The sequence below is a fragment of the Pogoniulus pusillus genome, chromosome 16 (assembly GCF_015220805.1).
Source record: "Pogoniulus pusillus isolate bPogPus1 chromosome 16, bPogPus1.pri, whole genome shotgun sequence".
Taxonomy (NCBI): domain Eukaryota; kingdom Metazoa; phylum Chordata; class Aves; order Piciformes; family Lybiidae; genus Pogoniulus; species Pogoniulus pusillus.
In genome coordinates this window covers 9,989,813-10,002,628 of record NC_087279.1, presented here as the reverse complement: position 1 = coordinate 10,002,628, position 12,816 = coordinate 9,989,813, and the positions used below count along the sequence as shown (strand labels likewise).

The window sequence follows — 12,816 nt, the reverse complement described above, 5'->3', positions numbered from 1 at the left end:
TTTATTTATTTATTTTAAAAAGAAGAATCAGCTCCAAGTCTCTGAATACTGTCTGGAAAAGCTTTTGGCTGTTCATGAAACACCCAGCGCTCTACCAGAAAACATAAGATTACAGGAGTCATTTCCTATTATGTAAAGGGAGATTCGGTGCGGTTGATCCCTGCCTGCGGCGCTGGCAGCTCATCTGCCCAGTGGTCCCGGGCAGCAGACAGCTCTTCTCCAACCTCTCTCGTTTACTGACTTTAAGTTGTCCTATCCAAGCTGTGGCAGTTGCTTGTGCATTGCCCATCCTTTTGGAGGACTAATGAGAGGATGGCTGTAGGCAGTCCTGGAGCACTTATGCAGACAGGAGCAGATGCTTAGCCCGGTACTTCCCATACCTTCTGGAAGGTGAGTATTGAAGTTGCTAAAAGGGATTGTGTGTTCTTTCGTGGTGAAACTGTTCGTTTTTTTCCATTCACATGCATCCATAGGGCTGCATGCTTGTTAGGGCTTCTGCTGATTTGATCTCCTGATTACAGTCTGTTAGGGACTCTGCTAAAGGATTGCAGAGATATTGCACAAGTCAGGATGTTTGAAAGACAGCTGGCACACTTTATATGGAAAAATTGCACTTCTTTTTTTCTGGGATTTGTGGTTCATATTAGATATATGCAGGATAAAATTGATAATTAAATTGATGATGAAGGCTTTTTTTAAATCTTTGCTTTATAAAAGGAGATTGCAGATCTGCTTCATAGTCCACATGTTTTGTTTTGTTTTGTTTTTTTCTTAATGTAATTGCTGATTAGCATTTAATTTGTGAGAGGTCATCCATATGCACGACTAGCTCTTGTACATTGCTCTGAAATAACTGTTTGACTCGGGTATCCAGTAGGTCTTTGATCACATACAGCTTTTACTTTATTCGTGTTCCTCTCATTTTAGTCAAAATTGCTACCTGTGAAGAAGTGTTTCTTATTTGCTCTGTACTGCTGGTAAAATGAAGAAGATTGTGAATAAGGCAGTAAAAGAAGGCTTGTAGATAAGTTATGTATAGTAATGCAGCATGATTATCCCCCCCCCCCCCGCCTTTTTTTTTTTCTGTGTGCCCCCATTTTCATCCTTTTCGTGTACATATCTTCATTTCTGGGGAGGACTGATTTTGGCCCACACAGTTGCATTTTCACAGAAAAGGTAATTTAAAAAATATTTTTCTTTTCTTTTGCTGATTGAAACCAAACGATATTTCTCATGCTTTCTGCATATGTAAAAAGGCTTCATGCATGTATATTGAAACAGCTTGGAAGAGTTTCATGCTTCTCAGTAGGATTACAGGTTATAGAAGACATGGTAATGATGAACTAGGTATCCTACTGTTCTTTAAGAGCTTTCATGAATTGACTTTTGTGAGTGCTCTTTCTTGTTAAATTTCATATCCTGTATCTGGGAGGTGATTTTTAAGGATTGGATTTTCCCCTTTTGTCCTCCCCCAGCATTTAAAATCTGCAGTTTATCTTTTCCAGTGCTGTTGAATCTGGGACGCAAGCAGTTTTTAAATCATACTAAAAAAAATCTATTCCTATCTGAATACTAAAAATGTGAGCATACATTCTGCTAATATGTAACCGTGTTACAAGTGTTTTCTCTTAATTTTCATCCTGCAGCTCATATGGTCAAATGTCAGTTGTGAATGTAGTAATTCCTTCTTACATTTTGGAAGAAATGGAGAAGTCATGACCTTGTAACTCACTCTCACTCACTGAAACCCCATTATACTGCAGTAGGACTCCAGCAACTGATAGTTCTGTAAATTGAACCCACCTCCTTTTCATAGATGTAGATACCTTCCAGGTTAGACATAAAATCCAGTTCTGAAGGGCAGAAAGCAGTGTATTTGGTTCACCCAACTGTGGAACCTTGCAGAGAACCAGCTTGCCTTTTGCCACATTTTCATTATATTTTCAAAGACAGACAAAGAGGGCTATCACAGTTCACTGGAATTTAGCAAGTATTGCTGTGCCTTTTGGGCTGATTGCTGAAAGTGAATAAATATTAATTATATTCCTATCCTATATTATCTAAGCAGCTGTGTCATGTGTGTCCCTGTGTCATCGTTTCCCCCCTACGCCCCCCCCCCCCCCTCTCTCTTACACTCCCTGGATTAAAATGACATGTTTCTGAATAATTTTAATACGTCAATTGTAAAAGGGGTTTATGAAAAAAAAAAAGCTATGGATGATTACGATGAAATTAACTGCTCCTAGAGCGATGTTTTTGTTTAATTCATACATGAAAATGTGTTGCTAAAGCTCAAGACAGGCTCTCTCATGCTTTCATTAAGATTCTTTTCTTGCTGAGCCAAGGAGGTAGCAATGAATCCACTCTGAATGGAGGCTCCCTGTCAGTACGGCTCAGTTGCAAATCCAGCAACAGAGCTCTGTGTGACCGGGATAGTTCTGCTGCCTCTGCAGCACCTGCAGTCCAGGCGTTCTGCTTGCCATTAGGAAACCTCAGCTTGGATTCAACTTGCCAGGACTGCTTTATGCACAGCAGGGATACTCAGCACTGTGAGACTGTATTGGATTTGTCCTTGTGTAATAACTATGAGTACATGGTCTTCAAAGAGAGTATATCCTTAGTGGAATGGTTGCATAATAGAACAATATTTATTCCTACATAGGTTGCATTTTGTAGGCTAGATATTTTTATGTGCAAGTACGTATAAATAGAAGATACATAGGCTTATATAAGCTATCTAAGTATGTAGGCATTTATTTCAGACATAAAGCAATGGAGATGTTCAATAGTATTTTAATGTAATTTTTATTTTAAAGTTTGGTGCCCTTTTGTATAAAGCATAAACATATGGCACAATTTTAAGAGCTGTGGGTTTCTTGTTTGAAGTTTTACTGGTTTTGCTTATGTCTAGAGAAAAAGGCATGCTTTGAATGTGATTTTTCTTGATATATGATCTCAGTTTATGTATTAAAATTGGAGATTGGCAGCTGAAGAAAAAGAATCCATTTGTAATAAAAGGGTTGGCAATGAAGCATATTTTAAAATAGCCCAATAATAAGAAAATAATTTTAACAGGTTGGTATCACTGTAAAATGCAGGATGTATTCCTTCATAACACTGCAGACCAGTGAAATATGAAGAGTTGGAACTGATATGAGATGCCTGCTTAAATGTTAGGCTTTCCTTAGTTGAGCAATGGTAACCATGGTACAGATTAATTAACTTCTACCACATCCTATTATATGAACAAGTTCCTCCTGTTATGTTTTTTACCTTGTTTCTAAAGTAGCCCTTCTGTGGTTATAGTACATAAGCCTATTGCACCAGGCTACCAGAGAGATCCTAGAAGCAGTTTGTGTGAAAATCTAGAAGAGGAACTGCAATAATAATTGTAATTTATTTGCATTTTTTTACCTATTGTCTCCTTTCCACACATGGTGAAGGTGAAATGGGTGGAGAAGCTTGCTGATTTAAGTCACTGAATCACAGAACAGGTGAGGCTGGAAGGCACCACTGGAGATCATCCAGTCCAGCCCCTCCTCCCCCAAGTGGAATCCCCTATAGCAGGCTGCCAAGGGATGTGTCAAGTTTTGGGTATCTCCAAGGATGGAGACTGCACAAACTCTCTGGATAACCTATTTGACCAGTCTCACAGTTTTTTAATCTTTACATGGAATTTTCTCTGTTTGCTCTTACTGTCTTTTCACTGTGTACCCCTGAGAAGAGTCTGGTTCCATCTTTACTTCCTCCCATCAGGTATTTAGACATATTGACAAAGTTCCCCCTGAGCCTTCTCCATGGGTAACAGTCCCAGTTTTTACAGCCTTCTACTTGTGTGTCAGGTGTTTCGATCCTTTTATCATCTTTGTGTTCCTTCATTGGCCTCACTCCAGGAAGCTCACATCTCTTTTGTGCTGGGAGCCCAGCACTGTACACGGCACTCCAGAGTAGAGAGGAGGGATCACCTCTCTTGGCATGAGGGCAATGCTCTGTGCAATGCAGCCCAGGAGGCAGTTTTTCTTCTTTGCTCTGAGGATGTGTTCCTGTCTCACAGCTTTGGGTCCACCAGGATACCTAAGACCTTTTTTGCGGTGGGCATCCAGTCTGTCTTTCCTGGGCTTATTCCTCCTCAGGGGCAGCAGTTTGCACTTCCTTTTTCTGGAGTTCCTGCTTCAGCCCACTGAGGTTCTCCATGAAAGACAGCTCAGCCATTTTGTATCATCTGCAAACTAGCAGAGAGTTCACTCAGTTGTATCATCCAGGGCATTATTAAAGTCACTTAGCTATTGTATTGCGAGAAGTCACTTGGAAGGAGAGGATTTGACCTGAAACTGCAGTTTGAAGATTTAGCCCAGAATTGAAGCACTCTGTTGCAAAAAAAAAAAAAAAAAAGCCAAAATGTGGTAAATACCCTGGATCTTTTTATAGTTAAGAGTACGGAATTTGCAGTGTTGAAGTCTAGTATGTTGCATCAGCATCCTAGGTGCACCTTGGTGTGTACTGGTTTGAGGATGAAAAGGAAATAAGTGATTTACGAAAAGCTTATTTTATATATTAAAGAATGACGAGTCACAGCTGATGGAGTAATTTCAATTGATAATTTCATTCCCTGCATTTCAATTAAAGTGAGTTAAAAATAAAACCATATGAAATGAATTAAAAATAAAATGAGTTCTAGTTCAATCTGATTTGAATCTTGCTGAAAAATCTATCACATAAAATGAGGAAATGGGGCAAGGAAGATGCTTATCTGTTAGATGTTGGGGAAAGAGATATTTCAGTGCAGTCATCTGTCTAGTTCACTGGCCTTCCGAGCTCCTGACCTCTGGAAATTAGTTAGGTATTTGAAGTAAATAACACTCCTCATATATACACTTTGTCTTAGAAGATTTGTACTCAGACAAGAGCTGTCTTCCGTAAGATAAGTTATCATCTGTGCTCTTATTTGAGTTGTGTTCCATGGTACAGGTCAGTGCAACCTTTGTATCTCGGTTTAGGATGAGAGACAACATTTTAAATACCTTCAAGAATTCCTTCCTCAGTATATCCCATACAAAGTCTGATAAGTGAATCCTCATCTTGCTAGAGACAATGAACAGCTGTACACAATATTGAGGCTGAGGTGCCCAGTGGAGTGGTTCAACAATTATTTTAGGTGAAAGCTAGTCCCTCTGCACTATCAATTTAGAGTAGAACGGGAATTTCATACCAGCCTTGAAACACGAGGTCAGGTAGACTCAGTCTTCAGCATCCTGGGAGAAGTATAAATACAAATACCTCAAAATTTTCCCATTAACCAACAAACTAGCTGAAGCTGATCCAGCATATGGAAAGCTGCAAGTGCAGGCTCAGGCCAACCTGGAATAAGAGGTTGTTGTCAGGGCAGACATCCTCTACTCAGAAGACTTAAATCAGCAAACTGCCACAGGTAAGCCAGGAAATTACAACCTTGACTGGATTTGGGTAATGGAATTTATTCAAGATTCAACAAGTTTAGAGCTTTTACCCTTCTAGGTCTCACACAGAGGCTGTCCTAGGCATCCTCTCTCATTTGTCTCCATGGAACTCCAGGATCTCCCCTTACTTTCAGAGTCTTTTTTCCAGTGTTCACTTTTTTGTCCTAGATGCCCATCTTTTCTCTGACATCACTCCTTTGAGGAGCACTTCTGTTCATCTTTTCCTTATGGAACTTGAGGGCCTCAGTTTTCCAAGTGTCCATTATCTGCATGGAAGCACAGCATGTGATCAGTCTTTTGGATGGTGCTGGCTCATATCCATTAATCAAATGTCCCACTGCTATTTAGTCCAGGTATTACCAAAACTTGCAGCCAGCCCATTTAGGTTGCAGCGAGCAAGAAGCAGGCTTATGCATGGATGTTGAATAGTTCTGGATATATTACAACCTCCCATTCATTCAATGATCTACTGAATTCTCCATTTAAACCATTTTCCACCTACATCCATAGAGCTTCCCCACAAAGAAAAACAGACAGGACTTCCTACTTGTCTCCTTGCTTACCTCAGGCCATTGTCTATAGAAAGCAGACTTTGCTATCCACAATCTTTATTGCAATAGGTTTCTGTGCCTCAGTGGACCTTGAGAAAAGAGCTGTGCCTTACAGAAGTATGGTGATGGCTTATTTTGGCATATACAATGTGTATTGTCTGTCTTACAGGACTGATAAATATATTGTAATGGTCATACTTAGCATCTGACTAACCTTGACACAAACACCGATGCTGATGAAGCACAATAAAAATACACTGCTGCCATTACGACTTGTCTTTCAGAATGGTACCCTTTGTGTCACACAGGTAATTAGAAGAGAACAGCCTTCCCAATACATTCTTCCAGTCTCCTTGGGAAATGTGTGATCCCAAATGTCATGAGACAGCATTGATTTCTGTCCTTTGTAAGTCAATTTAGGAGGAAACTGTTGTCCTGGGTGAGGATAACTATTTAATTTTACACTGCATGCTTACTACCTTCCTTTTCTCTGCTTGAATTATAATGAAGATTTTGCACATAGTGCTAAAAATATATCAAATGATGTTTGATATTAAGGGACCAGTGAAGTGCTATTGCAATGCAATAATGATTTTGTATTGCATTTCAGAATGAAATGAGATTGTCATCCTCCTTTCCCCAAGTACTTAAAGGAATTCCTATTTATGAATGGTTCAGCTGACCTGGGAAATTGGAAGAGGGATTACAGGCAGCTTCTCAGATGCAATGCGCATTGTTGCACTACCCAAGGAGAGCATTTGCATGATGGTAGGACAAGTTGCCTCTGGAATGCTGTAGAAGTAAATTGTTATGCAGAGAACTGCAGGATAAAATGGTAGTGCTAAATCAGCATTGCTGAATAAGATGGCTGAAAACGCCACAAAAACAAACTGTTGGAGCAGGAGGACTATTCGAGTAATGATGTGCCTCATTTCCATGTCAAGTGCTTCCCAGCTTTCCATATAGACTTGGGGACAAAGTCTTTGTTTTGTGGGTCATTTTCTTTGGCTCATGCTATATGTTTGGTGCCTTTCTCATCCCCACACTGCGTTACTTGTGTTGGACAGGACAGAGCTCCTTGCCATTGAGAGACAAGGCATAGTGGGCTTTCTTGTGTCTGGATTGCTCTGAAAGACTATGAGAGGACTGCACTAATATTTCTATTGCAGCATCAAGAATTCTCCTTCAGGGCAGAGGGGATTTGAGCTGATGTTTTATTACTAAGCATATGTGGGGAGCTGTTGAGTCCCCAGGGCACCGTTTACATGTGTGCGCCACTCTTTGCAGAATCTTCTGTTAATTTGATTTTAAGTCTTGTTTTGTTTCATCCCAAATAGTCCTGGATATTTCTGTCTGTTCTTCATAGTGCTTAAACATTAGAGATGGATATAGAAATGTGAAGAGGTGGAATTTACGTACCAGTTTGGGCTGAAATAGAAAGACAAAAGAGGAGAGTAGATATTTATGAGGAATGTGTGATAAGAGAATAGGTGATGTGTGGACAGGGACCACCAGTGTCTATCTCAAATGATATGCAGGTGGGACCTGGCTTATACCCAGCCTAGGGGGGAAGCTTGAGTGGGCCAGATGCTGCCTGTGACTGGTAACAGACTTGACCTTGGTGAAGGGTCAGTGTGTTGTTAGAAACAAATTGTGCTCAGATTGTTAAAAAACATACTATTTGCTGCAAAAACTGAATTTCTTTGGTTAGCTTCTTAAGAATAATAATACAATTGTTAATTTTAAGGAATTACACTTACTGTGCCATTCCCTACCTTCATATAGATTCTGTCCCCCCATCAATGTTCACAAAATCATAAAAACCTCAACCAACAACCTGAAGAAGTGACATATAAAATCTGCAATGCAGAAATTGGATTATATATTTATGTGACTTCTTGTGTCGACAGATGATTAATGTAGTACCAACTACAGGTTTTTTAGCTTGGTATGTCATTAAAGTTCCCTGTAACTCTAATGTGAGAAGAAAATAAATTGTGTCCTCTTCCCTGCCCTTGTCCTCCTTTCTCTAGTTTAGAAATACACTTAGAAGTTTTAATCTGAAAACATGATTTTGACATCAGAACAGGATGGAAAAAATGAAAGAGAAAATGGAAGACATCTGAAGCATTTTTTTCTTGAACCTTTGAAGCATTAAAATTGAGTGCACAAGGTCTTAACATACAAGCTTCATTTACATATCTTCTCTTGGATTAAGTAGATATCTTAAAAAATATTGCTAGGAAAATGTTTTTAGGAATTTATTTCTTCTTTCCCCGCTTGTTAGAGAAAACTAGAATATAATTTCTTAGTTGGGACTAGAGTCCTTCTAAGGAAATCTTCTTCTCCTCCTTTATCTTGTCCTATATCTGCAGCTTTCATCTGCTCCAGATACGTTATTTTAAAAGTTTTTATTATCACTAAGGTAAGTAGCAGTAGTTTTGGAGCTTTAATTGCCAAATCCTAAGAGAAGGATAATTATATTTAAATTAAAACTGAATGAGAATGCTATGAAAGAGCAAATAATAAAGTAACTAGAAATATGCATTCAGATAATTCCTTTAAAACAAGGGACTTTATACTGGGGCCAGCACCATGATCTCCATTCTGACACCCTCTTGCATCTGATCAGTGAGAATCGAAGATGAGGGTCTGTGATTCTTGAGATGGGATCTTCTGTGCTGGATTTATTACTCTTTAGGCAGCGACATGACCCTGGGGTTGCAATGCTAGCATAAAAACTGAAGTGTTATGTTCAGGGCTAAAATTGGTAACAGAGAAACTGAGAACTCTGCAAAAGGTTTTCTGCTGCTTTGGACATTTTTCTTTTTGAAGCTTTCTTGAGAAGAATTCTGACCATTGACAGATTAGCAAAGAGAAAAGTCCTTCAACATAGAAAATACATATGCCTGTGTATATACAGAGCAGTTGCTGTAAAGTCCTTTCAGTTTAGTTTACTGTGTGGTTTAATTCCATTCCATGTTATTCTTTCAGTGGTTCACTAGAAAACAATAACAATTTTGTACTCCCACACACAAGACCCACTCCCTTCCTCAGCAATTCTTGTTTGACCTTACCACTGGTTGTCTACAAATATCTGGCAGCTGGTAAGAAAGTTTCATGAGTTACAGTCAGAAGTGCTCGCAACAAATCACCATGTTGGTCTGCTTTTTGCATTTCAAGCTCTGTTCACTGCAGAACAAAGCTTGACGTCTTGATTAAAAATTTTACACAGGTTTAACTTTCTTTCCCATGGCTCTGCCTTTTTATAGCAATCAAGTCCCACTACAGTAATAAAAAGACAAATAGGGGAACATTTCTGATTGCTTCAGATAAGAATTTCTCAGGAGCTGTGGAATTCATTCCTGCCAAGTACTGTGCAGACCATGGAATGAACCTCTTACTGGATTAAGTCACACAACACAAAACATCTCTGGTGGTCCTCGTAAGGACTGGACAAAAGTGTTTCAAATTTAGTTTAGAAAGGAAGGAGTGTATCTTACTCTTTTATTAAGTCTGTGAGATGAACAAACCAAACAACTGTAGAAATAGGGACTGTGCCCTAAACATATCACTTAAAGATTGTTCAGATTCCATGGGAAAGGCAGAAGGGGTCATGTTCTGCACTTGCCCGTGAGAAATATTCTGATAAGAATAAGAATTAGGCCAGTGACAGTGATCTGGGGAGGGGTTTTGAGCTACTTAAATGTCAAAAAAGATCTTGATGTATTTAAGGTGATTCTGAGTGTCTCTGTTATTTGGTGGCACATTCTTCCATCTGTCTTGCTGCCGGCTGTAAAGTTTTGACCCTAAAAAGCCTCAGAGATATTTATGATAAGAATTCATGACTGCAGCTATGTGAGTCTCTTATGTTGGCATTGGAAGAAGGCTTTTATGGCACAGCTCTCGTGTTCTGTACAACCATGACAGTAGTCATGAGGATCTTACCTACAGAGTAGATAAATCCATAAGCAACAACTGACAGGGAAACAAATCAGCTAAAAAACCTGTATGTCTGGTTTTAAAACCTTTTGCATGCATTCTCACAAGGTGCACAGAGTAGCACAGCCTCCATCAATCTGTCCTTCATATATCCATACAATCTGCATGTACTGAAAGCCTTCAGCAATGACTTGCCACCCTTGAGCCTCATCATCAAAGCCTAGCAAGGTAGATTTTTAGTTCTTCATCTCTCTTAAATATATACCCATAGGAGAAATGTAATTTGTTGTCTGTCTTTGCAAGACTTTTTGAGATGAGTTATTGAGGTCATGCTAGTTCAGCCTGGCAGCTGAGTCCCTGTGCTTGGTTTACTCCATAGCCAAAGTCTCCCTTGAAATCTCTGACGCAGATTTCTTGCTTGACTGTGTTGCACAGACCTTCCCCCTTTTTCAGACCAGTGGTTGTATCGGTTGTTGCCTGTGGATCTTCTTCAGCATCATCTGCTTTCATTAGCATTTTTGAACAAAGGAATGAATCAGAATAAATCATAACTAATAGAAATATAGGAACAGATTATCATTTTGCAAAGCTGAACTCTCTCAAAGGAGATTACATATTTAAATTGAACAAATACAACTTCATAAATAAACTAAATTAATCATCATCTAATTTTACTTTTGAAGCCAAGTAATTTTAATCCATACTCAGCTTCCCATATAAATATTTCCTAACTCAGTTTTATTCTTTGAAGCATTCTTATTCATATTTAAAAGCCCAAAATGTGCCAAATAGAACCACAGTTGTGCATGCTGCATAAATGTAAAAGCTTGGGTGCATTACTCAATAATCTGGGTGTTGGCAAGAGGGAGTGATTGCTTTTGTGAGTGTCCCAAGTAGTAGTGTAAAAATGGTTTTGAGAATCTAATATTCCTCTCTAAAGCTATCTGACTGATGGCATGCCTGAAAAATCCTTTTTTTATAAATCCCTTATGTATAGTTCAAAAGGAAGTAATAGATGATTAGAAATCTATATATTTCCCTGGGGAAAATTTGGGCAGAAACTCTGGTGGTGCAAGTATTACACAGATGGTCTGCATTTTTCACAAATTCTTGTTCATAGATGAAGAGATATTTCTACTGCATAACTAATTCTTAGAACTGGGAGCATTAAAACAGCCCAAATATGTTACTTTGTGATTGGAAGTGTGCTTTAGCAGTCATGTTGTTAGGCAAGACCTTTTAAAAAAATACATAGTAATAATGTCCAAGAATTCTTGTTATGTGTTTCAAACAGTATTTACAAAGCTGAAATACAGTTTTACTCCACCCTATGTTCAGTCTAAAAATAGTGATCAAAACCCATTCTCCAGAAATACGCTTAAATGCAGTTCTTCTATGCCTACTATATTGTTATATACAGGTTGCACAACTGGCATGCCCAATGATATAAGTGGCTGAAAGCATTGACAGCAGTTGTAAAAAAAAATAGTTAACATCAAAGTAAACCAGATTTAAGTTTACCAAGAACTTTTTTTTTTTTTTTTAATCTAATGTCTTCAAGATCAAACAAAACAGGAGCAGTGAAACAAATTTCTGCAAGTTTTTTTTCTGGTTTTAGTATTAACCCATTTATATGTGTTATAACACAAAATTTCCTCTCCAACAGTGGGAAAAAAAATGTGTGAGATGTATTTTCATATTAAAATCACTATTATTGATAGTTTTAGTAAAATCATAACTTTGTTACTGCAGTTAGATCTTTACAGTAATTCTTTTTCCCAATATATGAACTGAGCATTTGCTCTGTATGTATTAAGAGTGGAGAAGAGCTTGCTAGTTCTCTTCAGTCATTTGGAAGCACTGTAGGTGAGTGAGTATTGTGGTAAAAGTGCACAGGTGAGAACTACTTGATGCAGACTGAAGTTTTCAGTTTTGCTTGTGAAGATGGCTTGGTTCTAACTCTTTAGGTCTGACTCTGCCATAGCTCTGATGGAAGAGTTCCCCTGTTAAAAATGCAGCCGTCAGAGTCCTAGGACTTTTTTTCTACACATTTAAACTGCTGTGCCAAATGATGTGAGCAAGAGCACTGCAAGGACACTAACTCAGGCAAGATGTATCTACAGTGAAGGTCTTACTAGCAGTAAAGCTGTTCCAAATCTATTTTTCCCAAATGCTGCTCAAGGGAGGTGTAGACCCCAGTAAGAGAAGAGGTGCCATAGGCAGACCAGTCTTACTGGTCATCTCTGAAAGCCTGATGGTGCAGAATGTGAGAACCTGTGTTACTGCCTTCTTCAACTGCAATGCAAAGCAGCCATCAATAGCAAGGGGAAATAAAAGCTGGTTTTGTTTGTTCATTCTTCCTTCACAGATGGTAGTTCTGGGCAGGTTTTCTGGTTAGGAATTTTATCACATGTTAACCAAAAATTATGATCTTGTCGGTTTCCAAATACATACAGTTTTATCTGAAATCAAAGAAAACTGCTAGTTCTTGAACTAAATGTTTAATTTTGTGTGCTGTATAGGAAAATGATGTGATGGTGTGAATGCTGCTGCATGAGTACTTCTCTGCATTTTCAGATGTCTCTGAGTATGTGGGCAGTGACAGGAGATACTAGGAAGGATAATTTCATTAGCAAAATGAAGCAAGAGAGTGTTTTGAGATCTGGATGAAGACATTTTGCAAGTGAAATAGTTTCATAGCCCTCTATTTCAGAAATATCACGATTGCACAAACACTTATGCCATAACTGGTCCATTAACAGGCATGTGCTTTTCAGGGTGGGAGCACAGGGAGAGGGCAGGTACAATTACATACATTTAAAAACATTAAATAAAAACTACTAGTGTTTTCTGCAAATAGTTACTGG

General features: G+C 38.7%; 1 protein-coding gene across 11 annotated transcripts in view; it reads left to right on the top strand.

Moving 5' to 3' along the window:
• ATP2B2 (ATPase plasma membrane Ca2+ transporting 2) overlaps nt 1–12,816 on the top strand; it is a 398,492-nt gene that overhangs the window by 173,627 nt on the left and 212,049 nt on the right. The window contains exon 1 of one of the 11 annotated variants that reach the window (XM_064156369.1): nt 309–390. The exons of the other annotated variants lie outside the window; for them this stretch is intronic. The gene's annotated coding sequence lies outside the window, so the exon portion shown is untranslated. Of the gene's footprint in view, nt 1–308; nt 391–12,816 lie in introns of those variants that run through there. 11 annotated transcript variants of the gene reach the window in all.